Below are 14792 nucleotides of genomic sequence, written 5' to 3' on the forward strand. Positions count from 1 at the left end.
AATTGTAAGTGCAATAAACTTGTTACAGTGGTACTTCTGGAAAGAGAGAAGAGTCAGGACAAATATTTATATTGTACATAATTTAAATTTTCTTCAGGGAAACTTACTCTCGCACTCTCAGCTATAAGTGGTATTGAATCCCAACCAAATCCAAGCTCAGCATGTGGCTCAATCTATGCCATCACAATCTCCTGGCTAGAGTGACTGGTTCAGAAACAGAAATATGACCCAGGCAAAGAAAATGAGAGCTAAGGAGACTTTGCAGGTTTCCTCTTCAACTGTCCTGTAACTTGTGGGACTAGGCATTTGATTCTATGATCATGTATTACTCTACCCTGAGAATGAAGCCAAAACAGTGAAGGTAAGGCTAGGAGACAAGAGAAGACATTGTTTGAGTGTCTATAACTACAGGCAAAGCCAGTCACTAGCCTTTCCAACTATGTGAGCTAATAAATGCTCTTTCTAGGTTCAGGCAAATTTAAGCTGGGTTCTCTGTCACTTAAAACAGAATTAATATCTGTACTAATACAAATATTAATTTCTGCTCCAAAGACACAAAATCCTCCTTTCAGTTGGAAAATTCTACTTTATTATGCCTCAAATATATGTTGGAACAAGCACGTAAGAGGAGGTGTATATTTTTGCAGGTACTTTGCCTATTGTTGGTATACGCTATCATGAGCAAAGGTCTTAATGAGTTTATGGACATAGTTAACAGAAACAGATTAGTAGATTTCCCTGTCAAGACATTATTTCATGTGGAAAACTTGTATTACAAGCATTTCACAGAAATGTATGCTCTCCTTGAGAGACAGTAACAATTTACTTGGCTCATAAGAGTGCTGACATGCATAATTAATTGTTGTTTAGAGAACTCTTTCAGCACTGTGGATTGAAGGTTTTATTATAGTATATTTATGTGCAATTATCAAGAAAGCTCACATTATTTGTAATATCCTACAAACAATGAGTCTAATATTCTGAATTTTAGTCAAGTCAGTAGCACAGAATTACATTACATAGAATAAAAATCAGGTGGCATTTATATTAAGCATCTACAAGTACAGTGCTGTGCTAGTCCTCATGATATGGTTCTTACTAGGTAATGAAGAGTTTTATTACATTTTGGTAAATATTGTTGTGTAAATTCTATTACCCTTTTTCTCTAACACTTCCTGCTTCCTCCTCTCCTAGTTATATTCACTATGGAGAAAAAGTATGACATTTAGTCATCCTTGATCCTATTTATAAAGTCTACGATCAGATAATTCTTTAATACTGAGTGACACTAAATACCTCATTACTAAGAAATCTGAGGGAAACAACCAAACCTCAAACTATCTCTCTTCATCCTAAAGTGGCACAGAAAAATTTTTCTAAAAGATGGGCAAAACTCGGCCAGGCGTGGTGGCTCACGCCTGTAATCCCAGCACTTTGGGAGGCCGAGTCAGGCAGATCACGAGGTGGAGATCAAGACCATCCCGGCTAACACGGTGAAACCCCGTCTCTACTAAAAAATACAAAAAATCAGCCGGGTGTGGTGGTGGGCGCCTGTAGTCCCAGCTACTTGGGAGGCTGAGGCAGGAGGATGGCATGAACCTGGGAGGCGGAGCTTGCAGTGAGCCGGGATCACGCCACTGCACTCCAGCCTGGGTGACAGAGCGAGACTCCATCTCAAAAAAAAAAAAAAAAAAAGGTTGGCAAAACTCATATTGTATAAAAACTGCAAATAGGTGAACAGCACAGAAAAAAAACTTGTATGTGTAAAGCTAGTACATGCACGTTTGTCCAAATATTAGTTGATAGGAACCATTAAGGTTTACGTGTACCCTCAATCACTGTATTTTTACTAAAGATTGGCCATGCTTTAGGAACAAGGTAGCAAACATGCAAGCTCAACCTTTAACGAATAAGAAAACTTACAAAAGAACTTTGTTGGTGTTTCTCTAGTACCTTGGCACTATCACATTTTGGGTCTTTTTATATGGGTAGATGTCTGGTGCATTGTAGCATAGTTAGCAGCATTCTTGGCCTCTACCAGTTAGATGCCAATAGTAATCCTCGGTTGTGACAACCAAAATATCTGCAAATGTCAAATGTCCCTTGGTGGGCAAAATCACTACCAGGTGAAAACGAGTGCAACAAAGAGAGCACAACTCAAACTTCAGCAGGCTGCCCAGAGTCCCATAATACTTAGCTGTGTAGCAGACTGCTCGCTGTTATTCTCTAACTTTTCCAATTTTGAAAACAAACCTATCACCCAGAAACTACACTCCACCTGGCAACCAAAGTCAGGTAAATTAACACAGCAATTTATGTGCTAAGTTGCCTTCACATCTATCCCAGATGCACAGGTAACAACTTACCATTTCAGGCTTACTGAATCTTCAGTAAGACTTCTCATACAATCTGGATATGTACGGATAACTGTGATACTCTGGGTAGTCTTATAGCAGTCTTATAGCATAATCCCACATCACCTCCATTTATGCCTCTTATTTATTTGAGAACCTATTCCTAAATTATTGCTATACTAGTGACAACAGTCAAAGTCAGGTCCTTCTGACTATTCTCCTGGATCTGCTGGATAGTTCACATCATCTCCCACGATGGTGAGAAAAAGAAAACATCCGGCTGGGCACAGTGGCTCACGTCTGTAATCCCAGCACTTTGGGAGGCTGAGGCAGGCGGATCACTTGAGGCCACGAGTTCGAGACCAGCCTGGCCAACATGGTGAAACCCCATCTCTCCCAAAAAAATAAAAAATACAAAAATTAGTCGGGCGTGGTGGCGCATGCCTATAATCCCAGCCACTCGGGAGGCTGAGGCAGGAGAATTGCTTGAATCCAGGAAGCAGAGGTTGCAGTGAGCTGAGATTGCACCACTGCACTCCAGCCTGGGCGACAGAGAGAGACTGTTTCAAAAAAAAAAAAAAAGAAAAAAGAAAAAAGAAAAAAAGAAAGAAAACATCCCACATGTATCACCACCATAGAGAATGAGCACCAAAAGTGACAATTTCTATTGGATCAGTTAACTTCATAATGTAAAAACATCAGTAAAGTGGCAGTGTCAAAATAATGAAATGTGGCAGATATCTATGAATGAGCAAAATAATAAAATATATATAACTACCAAGAAGCGTTGGAATAAAAGAAATGGGTAATAATAGTGGTTGGTCCAGTCAGCAAAAGTAAAAGTATTTAAGTAAAGCTTTTAAATTAAAATAACTGTTGCTGCAACCATATCACATAATGAATGTAGAAGAAGGTGGAAAAGCTTGGAACTGTTTCGCCTCCTTGCCTGTTTCTTTGTCACCAGAATTCCTTTTCTCTTCATCTTTTCTGGATCAGTGGTCACAGATCCCAGAACTCATATACAAGGCATATTTCAAATGAGAGATTCATTGTTGCATATATCAAAAGTGAAAGCACATCAAAATCAGATACTTTGTTACACAAAAATGTGATACTTAACCTTTATCTTACTCTGTAGAGGTAGAAGGAAAAAAGTACCTAATCAGCTTATATCTCCACCTATCCTGGTACCTTTGATATATTTATAAAAATATCAACACAATTTACTGAGTAGGAGTTTCTAGCAAACACATCTATTCTCCTAAACAGTGATCATTAAATCTAAGCGGTGATAATAGGTTAACTTGGGGAATCAGACCTTAATGCCAAATAATTAGAAACAGAAATGACTGTATATTTTTACTACCAACTAACGCAAGAATTTCACATATTATGGCCTTAGAACTTGATTATGCTCTTTTTCTAAATGAGCACAATCAAAAGTTAATTCTTCCTTAGGAAACAGGGGAGACTGTGAAGACTAAGAATAGAAAGAAGGGAGAGGAATTGTGGATAGTGTTTCTAGAAAAGAAAAACGGAAAGAAAAAGAATAACTGGATTCAGGTTAAAAGCAAGAGATAATTACCCAAAATTCACAGTGGGCCTCCTGTAGATGAAGAGTTACAATCTTGTGGGGTGAGGGGCAACTTAAGAGCAAAGTGCTTAAAGGAGTTCAAAGTGTTTAAAATGAATGCTTTACTAATTACCACATTTCTTGGTTTGTGGAACACAGAATGGTTTTCGGTATTTAGGCTATCTCAGGGCATCTTAGGAATACATTAATCTTCATCCTTAAAATATGATTGATCAAGGCACGGAAAAGCTTGTAACTTAAAATAACTAAAAGTAGGCCAGTTGTTTTTGAGTTTACTTAGATAACAGAATAATTATACAAGATAAAGTTGAGAGGTAGTCAAAAACCGATTATTTAGACCACAATGACAAAGACAGTTTAAATATAAAGGGAAGTCATTAAAGATTTTAAGTTGAAGAGTGTTATATTCTAGCTTACATGTTAAGACCATTCTTCCATGATACTATAAGAAAAGAAAATCACAGGCCAATAACCCTGATGAACATAAATACAAAAGTCCTCAACAGAATACTAGCAAACAAACTCAATAGCACTTGAAAGGATCATTCATCATAATCAGGTAGGATTTATCCCTGGGATGCCTGGATAATTCAACATACACAATTAATAAATGTGATGCATCACATTAATAGAATGGACAAAAACCATATGATCATCTCAATAGATACAGAAAAAACATTTGAAAAAATTCTACATCCTTTTATGATAAAAACTCACAAGTTAGGCATAGAAGGAATTTATCTCAACACAATACTGGCCATATATGAAAACCCCACAGCTAACACCATATCCAATGGTGAAAAGTGGAAAGCTTTTCCTTTAAGGTCAGGAACAAGACAAAGGTGCCCACTCTCACAGCTTCTTTTCAACACAGTACTGCAAGTACTAGCCAGAGCAATTAGGCAAGAAAAAGAAATAAAAGACATCCAAATAGGAAATAAAGAAGTAAAATTGTCTGCTGATGACATGAGCTTATATATAGAAAACCCTAAGAACTATACTATCAAACTATTAGAACTGATAAACAAATACAGTAAAGTTGCAAGGTACAAAATCAACATGCAAAAATCCATAGCATTTCCTTACACTAGCAATGACCTATCTGAAAAACAAATCAGGAAATCAATCCCATTTAAAATAGCATCAAACAAATAAAATACTTAAGAAATGTGATCAAGGAGGCAGAAGATCTATATGCAGAAAACTATGAAACAATGAAATAAGTTGTAAATGACACAAAGAAAAAGATATCTTGTGTCCATGGATTGGAAAAATTAATAATGTTAAAATGCCCATACCACCCAAAGTGATCTATAGAGTCTATGCAATCCCTAGCAAAATTCCAATGTCTTTTCACAGAAATAGAAATACAATCCTAAAACTCATAGGGAACCACAAAAGATCTTTAATTCAATAGTCAAAGTAATCTCGAGCAATAAGAACAAGGCTGGAGGCATCATTATCTGACTTCAAATCTAGTACAAAGCTATAGTAATCAAAACAATATGGTACTGGCATAAAAACGGACACAATGACTGAAAGAACAGAATAGAGAGGCCAGAAATAAACTCACATATATATGGTCAATTGATTTTTGACAAAGGTATCATGAGCACACAATAGAGAAAGAATAATCTCTTCAATAAATTGGGAAACTGAATATCCACAAGCAAAAGAATAAAACTGGACCCTTTTCTAACCCCATATGAAAAAATCAACTCAAATGGATTAAAGAATTAAACATGTGACTTGAAACTGTAAAACTACAAGAAAAAAACATAGGGAAATGCTTCATGACATTGGGCTAGGCAAAGATTTCTTTTGCCAAAAGTACAGGCAACAAAAGCAAAAATAGAAAAATGGGATTGCATCAAACTAAAAGTCTTCTGCACAGCAAAGAAAGCAACTAATAGAGGGAAAAGACAATCCATGGACTGAGATATAATATTTGCAAACTATATATCTGATAAGAGGACAATATTCAAAATACAGGAAGAATTCAAATAACTCAATAGCAACAAAATACATCAAAAACAAGGAAAAGACCTAAACAGACACTTAATAGAAGACATACAAATGAATAACAGATAAACAAATATTCATCATCACTAATCATCAGAGAAATACAAATTAAAATCACAATGAAATATCACTTAGCACCTGTTACTATAGCTATTATCTAAAAGACAAAAGCTAAGCCAGGCACAATGGCTCAAGCCTGTAATCCCAGCACTTTGGGAGGCCAAGGCCAGTGGACCACTTGAGGTCAGGAGTTCAAGAGCAGCCTGGCCAACATGGCGAAACCCCATCTCTACTTAAAAAAAAAAAAAAAAAAAAAAAAAAAAACACGCGTGGTAGTGCGTGCCTGTAATTTAAGTTACTCAGGAGGCTGAAGTGGGAGAATCACTTGAGCCCAGAGGTGGAGATCACAGTGAGCCAAGATGTACTCCAGCCTGGGCAACAGAGCGAAACCCTGTCTCAAAACAAAAAAGAAGGCAAAAGATAACAAATGTTGGCAAGGAAGGATGCAGAGAGAAAGAAACCCTTGCGCACTGTTGAGGAAATGCAAATTAACACAGTTTTTCTTTTTTATTTTTTTGAATTTTTTCTTCTTTATTGGCATATTAGTGATAACTATTAGTTTTGTTACATGCTCTAAAATTTATAATATTTATTTTGAAATTTTCCTAGTCTACTTAGAAGTGATATAACTTCTCACATAGCACAATAAAAATATAACAGTATACTTCCTTTCTCCCCTTTTGGCCTTTGTATGTTATTATGCATTCTGTTTTTCATATGGTTTCTGTGTTTTTTGTTTTTTGTTTTTTGATTTCTCGTTTTTTTTTTAAGGGAGTCTCACTCTGTTGCCCAGGCTGGAGTGCAGTGGTGCGATCTCAGTTCATCGCAACCTCCGCCTCCCAGGTCCAAGCCATTCTCCTGCCTCAGCCTCCTGAGTAGCTGGGATTACAAGCGTCTGCTAACACACCTGGCTATTTTTTGTATTTTTAGTAGAGATGGGGTTTCACCATGTTGGCCAGGCTGGTCTCAAACTCCCCACATCAGGTGATCCGCCCGCCTCGGCCTCCCAAAGTGTTGGGATTACAGGCGCAAGCCACCAAGCCCAGTCTTTTCATATGTTATTAACCCCACATTATGTTTTTATCATTTTTGTTTAAATGGTCAATTATCTTCCAAAAATACTTAAGTCACAAGAAAAACATTCTCCTATATTTTGCCTTGTAGACACCATTCCCAGCATTTTTGTTTGTTTGTTTCTTTGTGTTGATTCATATTTCTCCCTGGAATCATTTTCCTTCTTCCTGAAGGACTCCTTTAACATTTCTTGGGCCTTTTAGAGATCAATTACTTTGTGTTTCTGAAAAAGTTTAGTTTGCCTCCAATTTGGAAAGATATTTGCTTTGGAAAGATAAAATTCTGAGTTGATATTTACTTTTTAAAATATTTTAAAGGTCTTACTCCATTGTCTTTTGCTTGCATTGCTGCTTATGAGAAACCTGCTTTAACACAGCAATTTTGAAAAACAGTATGGAGGTTCCTCAGAAAATTTAAAATAGAATTACCATGTGAGCCAGCAATCCTACCTCTAGGTGTATTTCCAAAAGGAATTGAAAACTGTATGTCAAAGATATCTGTACTCCCATACTCACTGCAGAATTATTCACAATAGCTAAGATGTGGAAGCAACCTAGGTGTCTATCATCGGATGAATGGATAAAGAAAATGTGGTACATATACACAACAGAGTACTATTTAGCCTTTTAAAAGGGAGGAAATTCTGTCATTTTAACAACAGGAATGAACCTGTAAGACATTATGCTAAGTGAAATAAGCCAGACAAAGGAAGATAAATACAGCATGATCTCACTTACATGTGGAATCTAAAAAAGTTGAACTCATAGAAGAAGAGAGTAGAATAGGGGTTTCCAGAGGCTGGGGGTTGGGGTAGATGAGGTAAAGGAAGATGTTCACAGGGTATAAAGTTTCAGTTCGACAAGTGGAATTTGCGTGATCTACTGCACAGAAGGATGGCTATAATAAATAATAATGCATTGTATATTTTAAAATCAAATAAAATGTAGATTTAAAATATTTTCACCACAAAAAATAAGTATTTGAGGTGATGGATTTGCTAATTAGCCTGATTTAGTTATTCCACATCGTAAACATATATCAGCACATCACATTGTAGCCCCATAAATATATACAATTATTATTTATCAACTAATAACATTTAATATGTTTCTAAAGATTATTCTTCCTTTTACAGTGGGAAGAAGTTAGACGGGTACAAGAGTGAAACTAATGAAACTGGTTAGGAGGTCATTCTAACAGCCCAGGAAAGATGGTGACTTGGATTAGGGCAAGGAAAAATGGAAGTATGTCAAGATGTATTCAGGAGATAGAAACGGCTGGATTGGCTGAGACTGGATATGGAAGACAGTGCAAAAGGAATCAAAGATAACCTTCATGTTCCTGTCTTGAGCAACTGACAGATTCTGGTACTATTTACAACTATTTAGTATCTTCTGTATTGTTTATTTGTTAGTTTGTTCCAATGCTTGGCCACATTTCACAAGATGTTTCTTGCTATTCCTGGCTCTCTATCACCTTTCACAATTTTACAGTTCTGTTTATATTCTAATTATATGGGCCTTCCTATGATCTCCTTACAATGAATAATACAGTATTTTAGTTAGCTTATCTCCTACTTTTCCACTTTCTCTACATTGCATTTACCCCAAGGTGTGTCTGCTTAATGGAAATATTTTATACTAATGGTGATTAAAAATTAAAAGGCATTATTTTAAAAAATGTTTAAGAATTTAAAACATTAAATAAAATTTGTAGAATAGATGCGTTGTTAGTGAATGTTGTGGTTCAGAGCAGTTTTGTCGTTTGGGCTTGAGTTTGGGTTTCCTTGTTTATTTTGGTCATTCCCAAATTAAAGAAAACATGAAAACAGAATGTTAATGATATGGTTAGGTTTTGTGTCCCACCCAAATCTCATCTTGAATTGTAATCCCCATGTGTCAAAGGTGGGAGGTGATTGGATCAAGGGGGCGGTTTCCCCTATGCTGTTCTCATAACAGCGAGTGAGTTCTCATGAGATCTGTTGGTTTTATAAAGCAGTTTTCCCTGCTCTTGTTCACTCTCCTCTCTCCTTCCACCACGTGAAGAAGGTGCTTGCTTCCTATTCCCCTTCCACCATGATTGTAAGTTTCCTGAGGCCTCCCGAGCCATGCAGAACTGTGAGTCAATTAAATCTCTTTCCTTTATAAATTACCCAGTCTCAGGTAGTATCTTTATAGCAACGTGAGAACAGACTAAGATAGTTAGGAAGAACCTGAGATAAATCTAGATATGTGAGATAACTTCTAGAAAAGAAGCCATGATTTGGAAACCCAGGAACAACTGCTATAGCAAATAGCCAAAAGAGAAACCTAAACAGATCAGTTTTTTTCCTGCCTATTTTCAAAAAAGAATTGTAAGAAAACTACAAGAAATGTTGTTTTCAAAAAATTTTTACAAACAGAACAGAGGCTATAGAGATGGCAGACAAGCACATGAAAAGATGTTCAACATCATTAGTCATTAGGGAAAATCAAATAAAAATCACAGTAAGACATCACAACATACCTTTTATTTTACATCAAATGCTGGTGAGGGAGCAAAGAAAATGGACTACTCACATATTGCTGGTGGGAATGTAAAATGGTACAGCCGCTCTGAAAAAACAGTTTGGCAGTATCATATAAAACTAAACATGGAACTACCCTACAACACAACAATTGCACTCTTGGGCATGTAACCCAGAGAAGTGAGAACTTATGCTCACAGAAAAACCTATGCAAGAATGTTCATAAAAGTTTTATCTATAATAGCCCTAAACTGGAAACAACCCAGCTGCTCTTCAACATGTGAGAGGTAAAACAAACCGTGGTATGTCATACTGTGGAACACTTCTCAACAACAAAAAGGAACGAGCTCTTCGTACATGCGACAATCTAGATACATCTCTACAGAAAGATGCTGGGTGAAAAAACCAAACCCCATAATGTTTTCATGTTTCAGTTCATACAACATTCTTGAAATGGCAAAATTATAGAGAATAAATTAGTGGTTTCCTGAAGTTAAGAATGAAGAGCAGAGAGCATGGTTATAAAGGTAGCAACAGGCATGCTTGTGCAGATGGAAGTGCTCTGTGTCTTGATTGTGGTGGTGATGGCTGCATCAACTTACACATGTGATAAAGTTTAACTGAACTGAATGCCTACATATACAATACACATAATGCAGAAGTGGTGAAATCTGCAGAAGATGAGTGAATTGTATCAATGTGTCAATTTTCCCATAGTGATATTGTACTATAATTTTGCAAGGTATTATCAGCGGTGAAAACTTGCTGAAGGGCACATGAGATCTCTCTGTATTACTTAAAACGGCATACGATTCTGTATTTCAAAACAAGATGTTTAACTGAAAATAGTAGAACAGCAGCAATCACACTAACTTACGTGAAAGATCCTAACTGATATTATTTAGTGCAGCATTCTTTCATGGAAATCCTGCTAATGATACTAAAGTTGTTCTAGGAAATATAATAATTTTATTCGTAGTATGTGTTTTAAACAAACAAGGACAAAATTGTTTAAAATAAGCTAAACAACAGAACACAATATACCTGCCACTTACTGAGGCCATATTAGAGAGCATACAACAGGCTGGGCATGGTGGCTCACGCCTGTGATCCCAGCACTTTGGGAGACCGAGGTGGGCAGATCACCTGAAGTCAGGAGTTTGAGACCAGCCTGGCCAACATGGTGAAACCTTGTCTCTACTAAAAATAAAAATTAGCTGGGCATGGTGGCACACACCTGTAATCCCAGCTACTTGGGAGGCTGAGGCAGGAGAATCGCTTGAACCTGGGAGACAGAGGTTGCAGTGAGCTGAGATCATGCCATTGCACTCCAGCCTGGGCAACAGAGTGAGATTCCATCTCAAAAAAAAAAAAAAAGGCACACAAAAGATGTCTAATACATGGCAGCTATCCATGATGATAGTACTCTTCCCCACATACTATGCCAAATGTTTTATTATAACATGATTAACCTACAGCAACCAGAATGTCTCATGGAAAATGAGCTCAAAGATGCCAAGTAATTATATAAGTTACATAATTATTTTCCTGTGGTCTTCAAAGTAAGAACTTAGATATATAAGAGTTAGTATTTTTGTGATATACAATTATAATATAACTGTGGCACCTGAATCAGAAACTAGATCCAGATGGCAATAAATTCCACATTATTTTTGTTATACCACAAAGCCACTGCTGTGCATTTAGGATGGCAAAAGTGAAGCATAAAGGATGAAATATGAAATGTCAAAACCGCAAACATCAACTTTAATAATGACAATAATGCAGATGGCTTTTCCAATGCAATACATGGTAGGAGCCATAGAGATGTTCACATCTACTAATCCAGTAACCCATTCATAGAGCTAGGTTAAAGCCCTACAGAAAGAAAAATGGAGAAAAGATTAAAGAGATCTTTTAAATATTAAAGTCCATTTTGTTGACTTTAGCATGCTGGAACAAACACAGTTTGCTTTCTCTATGCAACACAATCCAATCAGAAGGTCCCATGGGCTAACTTGAAGAGAGAAAGTAATTTGTGAAAGTAATTTGAACTTGAGAGCAGATCCAGAGACTAGGAAGCCACCTGCCGGAACTAAGAAATGACATCACTAAAAAGGGCCCAATGGAAGACTAGCTGGACCTGCTCACTCCTGAGTGTTGGGGACACATCCACAGGGAGGTGCCAGCCTTGAAACTCACTGCTAAGCCCCCTGAAGGGTACTAGCGAAAGCAGGTGGAGGGAGGTGTCCCCACCTGATAGTAATCTTCTGCGTAACCATCTAAGAGGATGCCAGGAAACTGACCAAGGGAAGAGACCACAGGGTACTTCAGAAAAAACACTGTGCTTCAGGCACCTGACAAGACAAGGACATTGGAAAGTGAAGAGTAGCCCTTTCATCCAGCAGCCTCCCTCTAAGCCCTCTACTGACACAGTTCAACATCAAACTCATGGCAAAGGAGAAATGCTTTAAAGGTCCAGCTCCATTATCAGAGCAGATAATAAAGGCAGGATGCAGAGCTGAAAGGCAATATACCGATAACTCCATTAACAAAATATACTGCTTCCCACTCCAACAGTCAAGGTTTATTTATTCCATTGATCATTTCCAAACTGTGTCAACATCCTAGAAGTCTAGAGCAGTCATTTATTTCCCTACCTCCTCTCATTTTCTACTCACTCTCTCCTAGTCATCCTCACGCTTGATGCAGTATCTGTACATACAACAGGCATTCCATAAGTGCCTGTGCAATTGAATTAAAATACATCACAGCCTAAAGTGTTTCAAAGGCTCAGACCATTTCATACTTTAAAAAATACTTTTTACCTTAACACGCGAGAATACAGAAAGCCCTGTGGGACACTGAGTTTTTAGGTATTTCCTAATATATTACAATTCCAGCCTGAGAGACAGGATAAAGTAAATTTGTTTATAAAATGCACTTTTGTACTTGTGTACATCAAAAGGGCTACTGCTCCCTCTGTGCACCCTTTTTCAGCAAAGAACTGAAATAATTTGTAAAAGGACTAAAATGAAAAAATATCCCTACTATTTTTAATCCTAAATTTTTACTTTCAAAATACATTGTACAGACCCAAGGGAAATCCTCTGGGTCTCTGAGAATGCATAAAATGTATCTTATAAATTAAATCCAAAATACATCAAAGAATAATATAACACCTCTGTGACCTCCACCTAAAATTGCCAGTTGCTATCATTCAGTGCTTTGTCATGCAGTAAAACTAGAGAAGTTTTTAGGCCCTAGAGTCCTCTCTAATGCCCCCAACCCACTCCCACACCCCTTACCAGTAGTATATACTATTCTAGCTTTACCCTTATGGCTTAGCTGTGGTTGTTTTGTTTACTTTTATATGGCATGTATTTGCATCAATGAGCAATATGTAATATTGTGTGATGTGTTATTTTTAATTTTTTAGAAAGGTCTTCCAAAACATGCTTATTATATCATTCAACACTATGTTTTCAAGGGCTTTCCATTTAGAAATACAAATCTAGTTCACTAGATTCATTTGATTTCTGTACAGAGCTAATGAATGTGTCAAAATTATCTCATCTCCCAATAATAGATGTAAGGTGACTTACATGTTTTCATGATTTTTTAAAAAGCTGCAATTATCATTTATAGGCCTCCTTATGGAAATATAAAACATTTTTTCAATAGTACATATAGTCATGATCACATAATGACATTTTAGTCAGCAACAGATTGCATATATGAAAGTACACCCAAAAGATTATAATGGAGCTGAAAAATTCCTATCACCCAGTGATGTCACAGCCATTGCAATGTCATGGCACATAATGTCATGTGCTACTTAGGTGTTTGTGGTGATACTGATATAAACAAATCTACTGTGCTACCAGTCATATAAAAGTATAACACATTCAATTATGTACAGCACATAATACTTGATAATGACAATAAATGACCATGTTATTGGTTTATGTATTTACTATACTATATATTTATCATTAGAGTATACTTTCTAGTTTTTTAAAAAGTTAAATGTAAAACAGCCTCAGGCAGGTCCTTTTAGCAGGTATTCCAGAAGGCACTGTTATCATAGCAGATGACAGCTCCATGAGTGCTACTGTCCCTGAAGACCTTCTAGTGGGATAGATGTGAGGTGGAAGAAAGTAATATTGGGAACCCTGACCCTATATAGACATGAGCTAATGGGTGCGTTTGTGTCTTAGTTATTAACAACAAAGTTTAAAACATAAAAAAATTAAAAATAGACAAAAGCTTATAGCATAAAGATGTAAAGAAAAAAATATTTTGTGCAGCTTACAATGTGTTTGTTTTAAGCTGTGTTATTACGAAGGAGTTTTAAAAAATTTAAAGTTTATAGAGTAAAAATGTTACAGTAAGCTAAGGTTAATTTATTCCTGAAGAAAGGAAACTGTTTTAATAAATTTAGTACAGCCTAAGTGTACAGCGTTTAGAAAGTCTAACGTCATGTACAGTCATGTCCTAGGCCTTCACATTCATTCAGCAGTCATTCACTGACTTACCCAGAGCAACTTCCAGGAAAGTACTGTAAGCTCCATTCACAGTCAGTGCCCTAGACAGGTGTACCATTTTTATCTTTTCTTTTGTATTTTTAGTGTACTTTTTCTCTATTTAGACATGTTTAGATAAACAAATACTTACCATTGTGTTACAATCACCTACAGTATTCAGTACAGTAACATGCCGTATAAGTTTGTAGCCTAGAAGCAACAGGACGGATATATCATAATATGTTATGTAGTAGGATATACCATCTAGATTTGTGTAAGTACACTCTATGACATCTGCACAAAGACAAAATCACCTAATGATCTATTTCTCATAACATATACACATTGTTAAGCAATGCATGGCTGTACCAAAATAATCACTGGGTCATAGGATATGCACACTATTCATATTTCTACCTAATACTGAATTGCTATCCATAATGACTGTACCAGGTTATACCAAGTTAAGTTTTATATTTTGAGCAGCAAACCAAATTAGACACTTTGGCCTCTATTTGTATTAAAAGGGTATGCACAGGACTTGATTTTGAATTTGAATAGGACTACTGTGGTAGAAGGCGATTAGTCTACCAGTAAAAGTGATGGCTGACTGTCAAATGCTCTGGATCAAAGGATATCAGCTGGAAAATAGACTC

General features: G+C 36.6%; 1 protein-coding gene across 25 annotated transcripts in view; it reads right to left on the reverse strand.

Annotated features, from left to right (window-relative positions):
• TPK1 (thiamin pyrophosphokinase 1) overlaps window positions 1–14792 on the reverse strand; it is a 384685-nt gene that overhangs the window by 244281 nt on the left and 125612 nt on the right. For 2 of the 25 annotated variants that reach the window (XM_063815729.1, XM_063815730.1), the window contains one exon: window positions 14288–14346. The exons of the other annotated variants lie outside the window; for them this stretch is intronic. The gene's annotated coding sequence lies outside the window, so the exon portion shown is untranslated. The remainder of the gene's footprint in view (window positions 1–14287; window positions 14347–14792) is intronic. 25 annotated transcript variants of the gene reach the window in all.

The sequence above is a fragment of the Pan troglodytes genome, chromosome 6 (genome assembly GCF_028858775.2).
Source record: "Pan troglodytes isolate AG18354 chromosome 6, NHGRI_mPanTro3-v2.0_pri, whole genome shotgun sequence".
Classification (NCBI taxonomy): domain Eukaryota; kingdom Metazoa; phylum Chordata; class Mammalia; order Primates; family Hominidae; genus Pan; species Pan troglodytes.